Source organism: Penaeus monodon, chromosome 22, assembly GCF_015228065.2.
Source record: "Penaeus monodon isolate SGIC_2016 chromosome 22, NSTDA_Pmon_1, whole genome shotgun sequence".
Classification (NCBI taxonomy): domain Eukaryota; kingdom Metazoa; phylum Arthropoda; class Malacostraca; order Decapoda; family Penaeidae; genus Penaeus; species Penaeus monodon.
The window spans coordinates 3144572-3144932 of record NC_051407.1 but is presented as its reverse complement, the minus strand read 5'-3'; the positions used below and the strand labels follow the sequence as shown (position 1 = coordinate 3144932).

Genomic DNA, 361 nt, shown 5'->3' with positions numbered 1-361 from the left:
ATCAGAATATATATTTTATGATGATAAACAGTAAAAAAATAGTGACAGTGATAGTGACAATGATCATGATCAACCTACTGCTTTTATAGTCTCCCTATAGAAAAAACTGACCATGACACTAATCATAATTAAATAAATACACCTAAAAAAAACAGATTAAAAGTTAAAATACATGTAAGCCATGATATGAGCATTAACATTAGTCACCAAAAAAGAGATAAAAATATATGCAGCAAAATAAATTGAAGTCTACATTCTGGTGAAATCAGAAAATTACTTCAGTAATACTTCTAACTACCCATGCTCAATGCTAAGCACTCAAGTTACTCCATAAAAAAAAAAAAAATCCCGAAATCTTTAA

General features: G+C 27.7%; 1 protein-coding gene across 1 annotated transcript in view; it reads right to left on the bottom strand.

Moving 5' to 3' along the window:
• LOC119586826 (microtubule-associated serine/threonine-protein kinase 3-like) overlaps positions 1 to 361 on the bottom strand; it is a gene marked incomplete at its 5' end in the record, with an annotated part of 55250 nt that overhangs the window by 42426 nt on the left and 12463 nt on the right.